Below are 12,500 nucleotides of genomic sequence, written 5' to 3'. Positions count from 1 at the left end.
CACGCTCTCTGGAACTGTTTACTTCATCCATCCACTGCACCTGCTGTTCTGCCATCAGTGTCCGAGAACAGTGCTTCTTCATCGGATATCAGCCGGGATCTCACGCTCTCTGGAACTGTTTAATTCGTCCATCCACTGCACCTGCTGTTCTGCCATCAGTGTCCGACAACAGCGCTTCATCATCGGATAACTGCCGTGAAATACCGCTCTCTGGAACTGTTTATTTCATCCACCGCACCTGCTGTTCTGCCATCAGTGTCCGACAACAGCGCTTCATCATCGGATAGCTGCCGTGAAATACCGCTCTCTGGATCTGCTCTGTTCTGGCAGGTAATCAGGGAGATTTTAAGTAGATGAGCGTCCGGGAATAGTGCACTGCACTTGGGCAGGTCACGCCGCGTAACCCGCCCCATATCCCGGTTCCCGAACCCGCTTTTCCGCCCAAAGTTGTCCGAAGATGCTTAGGCCCAGCTGGGGAACGCTCCCCACGAAGCCCGGGTCTCAGCCCTGGAGCCCTGTGTTTCCGAAAACCAGGTTTCTGAAATCTGCGACCTGGTGGCCCAGTGATGTCAGCTGGAACTTTTTTTTTCCGGTCCGCTCAAAATTCTCCAGGGGATTTTAGGGCTTTGCGCCACATATTCCGACTTTTACTTAGTTTCTGACGGAGCCAAAAAAGTCCGGGTTTTTTTGCCCTCCTTATCGTCCCGACTGGAAACTTTAACTTTTTTTTTAAGTCAGAAAATTAAAGTCTTTTTCATCCAGGAGACCGACCCTTCCTTCAAAGCGTCCCAAGTGGTCCTTCGTCATCGGATATCTGTCGGGAAATACCGCTCCATGGAACTGTTTATTTCATCCATCCGCTGCACCTGCTGTTCTGCCATCAGTGTCCGACAATAGCGCTTCTTCATCGGATATCTGCCGGGATCTCACGCTCTCTGGAACTGTTTAATTCATCCATCCGCTGCACCTGCTGTTCTGACATCAGCATCCGAGAATAGTGTCCCGTACTGGGACATGGTCTGGGATATCCCGCTCTCTGGAACTGTGTTATGTTTATTTCCTTCATCCACTGCACCTGCTGTTCTGACATCAGCATCCGAGAATAGTGTCCCGTACTGGGACATGGTCTCGGATCTCCCGCTCTCTGGAACTATGTTCTGTTTATTTCCTTCATCCACTGCACCTGCTGTTCTGACATCAGCATCCGAGAATAGTGTCCCGTACTGGGACATGGTCTCGGATCTCCCGCTCTCTGGAACTATGTTCTGTTTATTTCCTTCATCCACTGCACCTGCTGTTCTGACATCAGCATCCGAGAATAGTGTCCCGTACTGGGACATGGTCTGGGATCTCCCGCTCCATGGAACTGTGTTCTGTTTATTTCCTTCATCCACTGCACCTGCTGTTCTGCCATCAGTGTCCGACAATAGCGCTTCATCATCGGATATCTGCCGTGAAATACCGCTCTCTGGATCTGCTCTGTTCTGGCAGGTAATCAGGGAGATTTTAAGTAGATGAGTGTCCGGGAATAGTGGGCCGTTCTGGGACTTGGTCTGGGATATCCCGCTCTCTGGAACTATGTTCTGTTTATTTCCTTCATCCAGTGCACCTGCTGTTCTGCCATCAGTGTCCGACAATAGCGCGCCGTTCTGGGACTTGGTCTGGGATATCCCGCTCTCTGGAACTATGTTCTGTTAATTTCCTTCATCCAGTGCACCTGCTGTTCTGCCATCAGTGTCCGACAATAGCGCTTCATCATCGGATATCTGTCGTGAAATACCGCTCTCTGGAACTGTGTATTAGTCCGTCCGCTGCACCTGCTGTTCTGACATCAGCATCCGAGAATAGTGCGCCGTTCTGGGACATGGTCTGGTCTCTGCCGCTCTCTGGAACTCTGTATTCATCCATGCGTTACACCTGCTGTTCTGACATCAGCATCCGAGAATTGTGTCCCGTACAGGGACATGGTCTGGTCTCTGCCGCTCTCTGGAACTCTGTATTCATCCATGCGTTACACCTGCTGTTCTGACATCAGCATCCGAGAATAGTGTCCCATACAGGGACATGGTCTGGTCTCTGCCGCTCTCTGGAACTCTGTATTCATCCGTCCACTGCACCTGCTGTTCTGCCATCAGCATCCGAGAATAGTGCCCCGTACTGGGACATCAGCCAGGACGCACCGCCGTCATCTCGTTCGTTCGCTCAGTCATCCATCCACGAAAGCTACCGATCAGCCACAGTGCCCGGAATGATGCCTCCTGCCGGGGTAGCGTCCGCTTGCTCCCCGACAGCCAGTTCTGCATGAGGCTCCGGTTCTTCCACCCCCGCCACTGTCCGAGGGTGTCCGAAAATACTGAGGTCTGAGTCGGATCCGAACCGCACAACCACACGGTCTTCACGACTGGAGGCCTATGTTTCTAAAAACCGGGTTTCAGGAATCTGCGACCTGGTGGCCCAGTGATGTCGGCTGGAACTTTTTTTTTCCGGTCCGCTCAAAATTCTCCAGGCATTTTCTGAGCTTTCCTTCACATAGTCCGACTTTTACTTAGTTTCTGACGGAGCCAAAAAAGTCCGGGTTTTTTTGCCCTCCTTATCGTCCCGACTGGAAACTTTAACTCCGTATTTTAAGTCAGAAAATTAAAGTTCTTTTCATCCAGGAGACCGACCCTTCCTTCAAAGTGTCCCATACAGTGCTTCGTCATCGGACATCGGCCGGGATCTCCCGCTCTCTGGAACTGTGTATTCATCCATGCGGTACACCTGCTGTTCTGCCATCACTGTCCGGGAATAGTGTGTCGTTCTGGGACTTGGTCTGGTCTCTGCCGCTCTCTGGAGCTCTTTATTCATCCATCATGTACACGTGCTGGTCTGCCATCACTGTCCGGGAATAGTGTGTCGTTCTGGGTCATGGTCTGGGTTCTGCCGCTCTCTGGAACTCTTTATTCATCCATGCGGTACACCTGCTGGTCTGCCATCACTGTCCGGGAATAGTGTACCGTTCTGGGACTTGGTCTGGTCTCTGCCGCTCTCTGGAGCTCTTTATTCATCCATCCACTGCACCTGCTGTTCTGCCATCACTGTCCGGGAACAGTGTGCCGTTCTGGGTCATGGTCTGGGATATCACGCTCTCTGGAACTCTTTATTCATCCATCATGTACACCTGCTGGTCTGCCATCACTGTCCGGGAATAGTGTACCGTTCTGGGACTTGGTCTGGTCTCTGCCGCTCTCTGGAACTCTTTATTCATCCATGCGGTACACCTGCTGTTCTGCCATCACTGTCCGGGAACAGTGTGCCATTCTGGGTCATGGTCTGGGATATCACGCTCTCTGGAACTCTTTATTCATCCATCATGTACACCTGCTGTTCTGCCATCACTGTCCGGGAATAGTGTGTCGTTCTGGGTCATGGTCTGGGATATCACGCTCTCTGGAACTCTTTATTCATCCATGCGGTACACCTGCCGTTCTGCCATCACTGTCCGAGAATAGTGTGTCGTTCTGGGACTTGGTCTGGTCTCTGCCGCTCTCTGGAGCTCTTTATTCATCCATGCGGTACACCTGCTGGTCTGTCATCACTGTCCGGGAACAGTGTGCCGTTCTGGGACTTGGTCTGGTCTCTGCCGCTCTCTGGAGCTCTTTATTCATCCATGCGGTACACCTGCTGGTCTGCCATCACTGTCCGGGAACAGTGTACCGTTCTGGGACTTGGTCTGGTCTCTGCCGCTCTCTGGAGCTCTTTATTCATCCATGCGGTACACCTGCTGTTCTGCCATCACTGTCCGGGAATAGTGTGTCGTTCTGGGACTTGGTCTGGTCTCTGCCGCTCTCTGGAACTCTGTATTCATCCATGGGGTACACCTGCTGGTCTGCCATCACTGTCCGGGAACAGTGTGCCGTTCTGGGTCATGGTCTGGGATATCACGCTCTCTGGAACTATGTTCTGATTATTTCCTTCATCCACTGCACCTGCTGTTCTGCCATCAGTGTCCGACAACAGCGCTTCATCATCGGATAACTGCCGTGAAATACCGCTCTCTGGATCTGCTCTGTTCTGGCAGGTAATCAGGGAGATTTTAAGTAGATGAGTGTCCGGGAATAGCGGGCCGTTCTGGGACTTGGTCTGGGATATCACGCTCTCTGGAACTATGTTCTGTTTATTTCCTTCATCCAGTGCACCTGCTGTTCTGCCATCAGTGTCCGACAATAGCGCGCCGTTCTGGGACTTGGTCTGGGATATCACGCTCTCTGGAACTATGTTCTGTTTATTTCCTTCATCCAGTGCACCTGCTGTTCTGCCATCAGTGTCCGACAATAGCGCTTCATCATCGGATATCTGTCGTGAAATACCGCTCTCTGGAACTGTGTATTAGTCCGTCCGCTGCACCTGCTGTTCTGACATCAGCATCCGAGAATAGTGTGCCGTTCTGGGACATGGTCTGGGATCTCCCGCTGTCTGGAACTGTGTGTTCATCCATACGTTACACCTGCTGTTCTGACATCAGCATCCGAGAATGGTGTGCCGTTCTGGGACATGGTCTGGGATCTCCCGCTGTCTGGAACTGTGTATTAGTCCGTCCGCTGCACCTGCTGTTCTGACATCAGCATCCGAGAATAGTGCGCCGTTCTGGGACATGGTCTGGTCTCTGCCGCTCTCTGGAACTCTGTATTCATCCATGCGTTACACCTGCTGTTCTGACATCAGCATCCGAGAATAGTGTCCCGTACAGGGACATGGTCTGGTCTCTGCCGCTCTCTGGAACTCTGTATTCATCCGTCCACTGCACCTGCTGTTCTGCCATCAGCATCCGAGAATAGTGCCCCGTACTGGGACATCAGCCAGGACGCACCGCCGTCATCTCGTTCGTTCGCTCAGTCATCCATCCACGAAAGCTACCGATCAGCCACAGTGCCCGGAATGATGCCTCCTGCCGGGGTAGCGTCCGCTTGCTCCCCGACAGCCAGTTCTGCATGAGGCTCCGGTTCTTCCACCCCCGCCACTGTCCGAGGGTGTCCGAAAATACTGAGGTCTGAGTCGGATCCGAACCGCACAACCACACGGTCTTCACGACTGGAGGCCTATGTTTCTAAAAACCGGGTTTCAGGAATCTGCGACCTGGTGGCCCAGTGATGTCGGCTGGAACTTTTTTTTTCCGGTCCGCTCAAAATTCTCCAGGCATTTTCTGAGCTTTCCTTCACATAGTCCGACTTTTACTTAGTTTCTGACGGAGCCAAAAAAGTCCGGGTTTTTTTGCCCTCCTTATCGTCCCGACTGGAAACTTTAACTTCGTATTTTAAGTCAGAAAATTAAAGTCCTTTTCATCCAGGAGACCGACCCTTCCTGCAAAGCGTCCCAAATGGCCCTTTGTCGTCGGATATCTGTCGGGAAATACCGCTCCATGGAACTGTTTATTTCATCCATCCACTGCACCTGCTGTTCTGACATCAGCATCCGAGAATAGTGTCCCGTACTGGGACATGGTCTGGGATCTCCCGCTCCATGGAACTCTGTATTCATCCGTCCACTGCACCTGCTGTTCTGACATCAGCATCCGAGAATAGTGTGCCGTTATGGGACATGGTCTGGGATCTCCTGCTCTATGGAACTGTTTATTTCATCCATCCAGTGCACCTGCCGTTCTGCCATCAGTGTCCGACAACAGCGCTTCATCATCGGATATCTGCCGTGAGATACCGCTCTCTGGAACTGTTTATTTCATCCATCCACTGCACCTGCTGTTCTGCCATCAGTGTCCGACAATAGCGCTTCTTCATCGGATATCAGCCGGGATCTCACGCTCTCTGGAACTGTTTACTTCATCCATCCACTGCACCTGCTGTTCTGCCATCAGTGTCCGAGAACAGTGCTTCTTCATCGGATATCAGCCGGGATCTCACGCTCTCTGGAACTGTTTAATTCGTCCATCCACTGCACCTGCTGTTCTGCCATCAGTGTCCGACAACAGCGCTTCATCATCGGATAACTGCCGTGAAATACCGCTCTCTGGAACTGTTTATTTCATCCACCGCACCTGCTGTTCTGCCATCAGTGTCCGACAACAGCGCTTCATCATCGGATAGCTGCCGTGAAATACCGCTCTCTGGATCTGCTCTGTTCTGGCAGGTAATCAGGGAGATTTTAAGTAGATGAGCGTCCGGGAATAGTGCACTGCACTTGGGCAGGTCACGCCGCGTAACCCGCCCCATATCCCGGTTCCCGAACCCGCTTTTCCGCCCAAAGTTGTCCGAAGATGCTTAGGCCCAGCTGGGGAACGCTCCCCACGAAGCCCGGGTCTCAGCCCTGGAGCCCTGTGTTTCCGAAAACCAGGTTTCTGAAATCTGCGACCTGGTGGCCCAGTGATGTCAGCTGGAACTTTTTTTTTCCGGTCCGCTCAAAATTCTCCAGGGGATTTTAGGGCTTTGCGCCACATATTCCGACTTTTACTTAGTTTCTGACGGAGCCAAAAAAGTCCGGGTTTTTTTGCCCTCCTTATCGTCCCGACTGGAAACTTTAACTTTTTTTTTAAGTCAGAAAATTAAAGTCTTTTTCATCCAGGAGACCGACCCTTCCTTCAAAGCGTCCCAAGTGGTCCTTCGTCATCGGATATCTGTCGGGAAATACCGCTCCATGGAACTGTTTATTTCATCCATCCGCTGCACCTGCTGTTCTGCCATCAGTGTCCGACAATAGCGCTTCTTCATCGGATATCTGCCGGGATCTCACGCTCTCTGGAACTGTTTAATTCATCCATCCGCTGCACCTGCTGTTCTGACATCAGCATCCGAGAATAGTGTCCCGTACTGGGACATGGTCTGGGATATCCCGCTCTCTGGAACTGTGTTATGTTTATTTCCTTCATCCACTGCACCTGCTGTTCTGACATCAGCATCCGAGAATAGTGTCCCGTACTGGGACATGGTCTCGGATCTCCCGCTCTCTGGAACTATGTTCTGTTTATTTCCTTCATCCACTGCACCTGCTGTTCTGACATCAGCATCCGAGAATAGTGTCCCGTACTGGGACATGGTCTCGGATCTCCCGCTCTCTGGAACTATGTTCTGTTTATTTCCTTCATCCACTGCACCTGCTGTTCTGACATCAGCATCCGAGAATAGTGTCCCGTACTGGGACATGGTCTGGGATCTCCCGCTCCATGGAACTGTGTTCTGTTTATTTCCTTCATCCACTGCACCTGCTGTTCTGCCATCAGTGTCCGACAATAGCGCTTCATCATCGGATATCTGCCGTGAAATACCGCTCTCTGGATCTGCTCTGTTCTGGCAGGTAATCAGGGAGATTTTAAGTAGATGAGTGTCCGGGAATAGTGGGCCGTTCTGGGACTTGGTCTGGGATATCCCGCTCTCTGGAACTATGTTCTGTTTATTTCCTTCATCCAGTGCACCTGCTGTTCTGCCATCAGTGTCCGACAATAGCGCGCCGTTCTGGGACTTGGTCTGGGATATCCCGCTCTCTGGAACTATGTTCTGTTAATTTCCTTCATCCAGTGCACCTGCTGTTCTGCCATCAGTGTCCGACAATAGCGCTTCATCATCGGATATCTGTCGTGAAATACCGCTCTCTGGAACTGTGTATTAGTCCGTCCGCTGCACCTGCTGTTCTGACATCAGCATCCGAGAATAGTGCGCCGTTCTGGGACATGGTCTGGTCTCTGCCGCTCTCTGGAACTCTGTATTCATCCATGCGTTACACCTGCTGTTCTGACATCAGCATCCGAGAATTGTGTCCCGTACAGGGACATGGTCTGGTCTCTGCCGCTCTCTGGAACTCTGTATTCATCCATGCGTTACACCTGCTGTTCTGACATCAGCATCCGAGAATAGTGTCCCATACAGGGACATGGTCTGGTCTCTGCCGCTCTCTGGAACTCTGTATTCATCCGTCCACTGCACCTGCTGTTCTGCCATCAGCATCCGAGAATAGTGCCCCGTACTGGGACATCAGCCAGGACGCACCGCCGTCATCTCGTTCGTTCGCTCAGTCATCCATCCACGAAAGCTACCGATCAGCCACAGTGCCCGGAATGATGCCTCCTGCCGGGGTAGCGTCCGCTTGCTCCCCGACAGCCAGTTCTGCATGAGGCTCCGGTTCTTCCACCCCCGCCACTGTCCGAGGGTGTCCGAAAATACTGAGGTCTGAGTCGGATCCGAACCGCACAACCACACGGTCTTCACGACTGGAGGCCTATGTTTCTAAAAACCGGGTTTCAGGAATCTGCGACCTGGTGGCCCAGTGATGTCGGCTGGAACTTTTTTTTTCCGGTCCGCTCAAAATTCTCCAGGCATTTTCTGAGCTTTCCTTCACATAGTCCGACTTTTACTTAGTTTCTGACGGAGCCAAAAAAGTCCGGGTTTTTTTGCCCTCCTTATCGTCCCGACTGGAAACTTTAACTCCGTATTTTAAGTCAGAAAATTAAAGTTCTTTTCATCCAGGAGACCGACCCTTCCTTCAAAGTGTCCCATACAGTGCTTCGTCATCGGACATCGGCCGGGATCTCCCGCTCTCTGGAACTGTGTATTCATCCATGCGGTACACCTGCTGTTCTGCCATCACTGTCCGGGAATAGTGTGTCGTTCTGGGACTTGGTCTGGTCTCTGCCGCTCTCTGGAGCTCTTTATTCATCCATCATGTACACGTGCTGGTCTGCCATCACTGTCCGGGAATAGTGTGTCGTTCTGGGTCATGGTCTGGGTTCTGCCGCTCTCTGGAACTCTTTATTCATCCATGCGGTACACCTGCTGGTCTGCCATCACTGTCCGGGAATAGTGTACCGTTCTGGGACTTGGTCTGGTCTCTGCCGCTCTCTGGAGCTCTTTATTCATCCATCCACTGCACCTGCTGTTCTGCCATCACTGTCCGGGAACAGTGTGCCGTTCTGGGTCATGGTCTGGGATATCACGCTCTCTGGAACTCTTTATTCATCCATCATGTACACCTGCTGGTCTGCCATCACTGTCCGGGAATAGTGTACCGTTCTGGGACTTGGTCTGGTCTCTGCCGCTCTCTGGAACTCTTTATTCATCCATGCGGTACACCTGCTGTTCTGCCATCACTGTCCGGGAACAGTGTGCCATTCTGGGTCATGGTCTGGGATATCACGCTCTCTGGAACTCTTTATTCATCCATCATGTACACCTGCTGTTCTGCCATCACTGTCCGGGAATAGTGTGTCGTTCTGGGTCATGGTCTGGGATATCACGCTCTCTGGAACTCTTTATTCATCCATGCGGTACACCTGCCGTTCTGCCATCACTGTCCGAGAATAGTGTGTCGTTCTGGGACTTGGTCTGGTCTCTGCCGCTCTCTGGAGCTCTTTATTCATCCATGCGGTACACCTGCTGGTCTGTCATCACTGTCCGGGAACAGTGTGCCGTTCTGGGACTTGGTCTGGTCTCTGCCGCTCTCTGGAGCTCTTTATTCATCCATGCGGTACACCTGCTGGTCTGCCATCACTGTCCGGGAACAGTGTACCGTTCTGGGACTTGGTCTGGTCTCTGCCGCTCTCTGGAGCTCTTTATTCATCCATGCGGTACACCTGCTGTTCTGCCATCACTGTCCGGGAATAGTGTGTCGTTCTGGGACTTGGTCTGGTCTCTGCCGCTCTCTGGAACTCTGTATTCATCCATGGGGTACACCTGCTGGTCTGCCATCACTGTCCGGGAACAGTGTGCCGTTCTGGGTCATGGTCTGGGATATCACGCTCTCTGGAACTATGTTCTGATTATTTCCTTCATCCACTGCACCTGCTGTTCTGCCATCAGTGTCCGACAACAGCGCTTCATCATCGGATAACTGCCGTGAAATACCGCTCTCTGGATCTGCTCTGTTCTGGCAGGTAATCAGGGAGATTTTAAGTAGATGAGTGTCCGGGAATAGCGGGCCGTTCTGGGACTTGGTCTGGGATATCACGCTCTCTGGAACTATGTTCTGTTTATTTCCTTCATCCAGTGCACCTGCTGTTCTGCCATCAGTGTCCGACAATAGCGCGCCGTTCTGGGACTTGGTCTGGGATATCACGCTCTCTGGAACTATGTTCTGTTTATTTCCTTCATCCAGTGCACCTGCTGTTCTGCCATCAGTGTCCGACAATAGCGCTTCATCATCGGATATCTGTCGTGAAATACCGCTCTCTGGAACTGTGTATTAGTCCGTCCGCTGCACCTGCTGTTCTGACATCAGCATCCGAGAATAGTGTGCCGTTCTGGGACATGGTCTGGGATCTCCCGCTGTCTGGAACTGTGTGTTCATCCATACGTTACACCTGCTGTTCTGACATCAGCATCCGAGAATGGTGTGCCGTTCTGGGACATGGTCTGGGATCTCCCGCTGTCTGGAACTGTGTATTAGTCCGTCCGCTGCACCTGCTGTTCTGACATCAGCATCCGAGAATAGTGCGCCGTTCTGGGACATGGTCTGGTCTCTGCCGCTCTCTGGAACTCTGTATTCATCCATGCGTTACACCTGCTGTTCTGACATCAGCATCCGAGAATAGTGTCCCGTACAGGGACATGGTCTGGTCTCTGCCGCTCTCTGGAACTCTGTATTCATCCATGCGTTACACCTGCTGTTCTGACATCAGCATCCGAGAATAGTGTCCCGTACAGGGACATGGTCTGGTCTCTGCCGCTCTCTGGAACTCTGTATTCATCCATGCGTTACACCTGCTGTTCTGACATCAGCATCCGAGAATAGTGTCCCGTTCTGGGACATGGTCTGGTCTCTGCCGCTCTCTGGAACTCTGTATTCATCCATGCGTTACACCTGCTGTTCTGACATCAGCATCCGAGAATAGTGGGCCGTTCTGGGACATGGTCTGGGATATCACGCTGTCTAGAACTGTGTGTTCATCCGTCCACTGCACCTGCTGTTCTGCCATCAGCATCCGAGAATAGTGCCCCGTACTGGGACATCAGCCAGGACGCACCGCCGTCATCTCGTTCGTTCGCTCAGTCATCCATCCACGAAAGCTACCGATCAGCCACAGTGCCCGGAATGATGCCTCCTGCCGGGGCAGCGTCCGCTTGCTCCCCGACAGCCAGTTCTGCATGAGGCTCCGGTTCTTCCACCCCCGCCACTGTCCGAGGGTGTCCGAAAATACTGAGGTCTGAGTCGGATCCGAACCGCACAAACGCCGGTCTTCACGACTGGAGGCCTATGTTTCTAAAAACCGGGTTTCAGGAATCTGCGACCTGGTGGCCCAGTGATGTCGGCTGGAACTTTTTTTTTCCGGTCCGCTCAAAATTCTCCAGGCATTTTCTGAGCTTTCCTTCACATAGTCCGACTTTTACTTAGTTTCTGACGGAGCCAAAAAAGTCCGGGTTTTTTTGCCCTCCTTATCGTCCCGACTGGAAACTTTAACTCCGTATTTTAAGTCAGAAAATTAAAGTTCTTTTCATCCAGGAGACCGACCCTTCCTTCAAAGTGTCCCATACAGTGCTTCGTCATCGGACATCGGCCGGGATCTCCCGCTCTCTGGAACTGTGTGTTCATCCATACGTTACACCTGCTGTTCTGACATCAGCATCCGAGAATGGTGTGCCGTTCTGGGACATGGTCTGGGATCTCCCGCTGTCTGGAACTGTGTATTAGTCCGTCCGCTGCACCTGCTGTTCTGACATCAGCATCCGAGAATAGTGCGCCGTTCTGGGACATGGTCTGGTCTCTGCCGCTCTCTGGAACTCTGTATTCATCCATGCGTTACACCTGCTGTTCTGACATCAGCATCCGAGAATAGTGTCCCGTACAGGGACATGGTCTGGTCTCTGCCGCTCTCTGGAACTCTGTATTCATCCATGCGTTACACCTGCTGTTCTGACATCAGCATCCGAGAATAGTGTCCCGTACAGGGACATGGTCTGGTCTCTGCCGCTCTCTGGAACTCTGTATTCATCCATGCGTTACACCTGCTGTTCTGACATCAGCATCCGAGAATAGTGTCCCGTTCTGGGACATGGTCTGGTCTCTGCCGCTCTCTGGAGCTCTTTATTCATCCATGCGGTACACCTGCTGTTCTGCCATCACTGTCCGGGAATAGTGTGCCGTTCTGGGTCATGGTCTGGTCTCTGCCGCTCTCTGGAACTCTTTATTCATCCATGGGGTACACCTGCTGGTCTGCCATCACTGTCCGGGAACAGTGTGCCGTTCTGGGTCATGGTCTGGTCTCTGCCGCTCTCTGGAGCTGTTATTTTCCTCCATCCGGTACACCCACTGCTCTGCCATCACTGTCCGAAAATAGTGCTCCGAAATCGGGTAAGTCGCGCGGGGGGCCACCCCCGTATCTCGGCTCCAGGAGCCTCTTTCCGCCCGGGGCCTGGCCCACTATGCTTAGGTCCAGCTGGGGAACGCTCCCCCCGAAGCTCGGGGCCCTGTCCTGGAGATCTCTGTTTCCGAAAACCAGGTTTCTGAAATCTGCGACCTGGTGGCCCAGTGATGTGAGCTAAAAAAAAATTTATCGAAGCGATCTAAAAAAGCCCAGGCATTTT

Source organism: Gasterosteus aculeatus, unplaced genomic scaffold (genome assembly GCF_964276395.1).
Source record: "Gasterosteus aculeatus unplaced genomic scaffold, fGasAcu3.hap1.1 HAP1_SCAFFOLD_103, whole genome shotgun sequence".
In the NCBI taxonomy this organism is placed as follows: domain Eukaryota; kingdom Metazoa; phylum Chordata; class Actinopteri; order Perciformes; family Gasterosteidae; genus Gasterosteus; species Gasterosteus aculeatus.
The sequence above is the reverse complement of the archived record's forward strand: the minus strand, read 5'-3'. Positions refer to the sequence as shown.